The sequence below is a fragment of the Leptonotus elevatus genome, unplaced genomic scaffold (genome assembly GCF_054856555.1).
Source record: "Leptonotus elevatus isolate MCC_2025b unplaced genomic scaffold, RoL_Lele_1.0 HiC_scaffold_109, whole genome shotgun sequence".
Lineage (NCBI taxonomy): Eukaryota > Metazoa > Chordata > Actinopteri > Syngnathiformes > Syngnathidae > Leptonotus > Leptonotus elevatus.
In genome coordinates, this window is record NW_028233500.1 from 70,001 (window position 1) to 70,263 (window position 263).

Consider the following 263-nt stretch of genomic DNA (forward strand, 5'->3'; position numbering starts at 1 on the left):
GGAGGAGCTCCAGCGGACCGGGGGGAGCGCGCCCGTCTTCGGGGCTTGTTGCTGGCCGTTGGAGGAGCTCCAGCGGACCGCGGGGAGCGCGCCCGTCTTCGGGGCTTGTTGCTGGCCGTTGGCGGACCGGGGGGAGCGCGCCCGTCTTCGGGGCTTGTTGCTGGCCGTTGGCGGAGCTCCAGCGGACCGGGGGGAGCGCGCCCGTCTTCGGGGCTTGTTGCCGGCCGTTGGAGGAGCTCCAGCGGACCGCGGGGAGCGCGCCC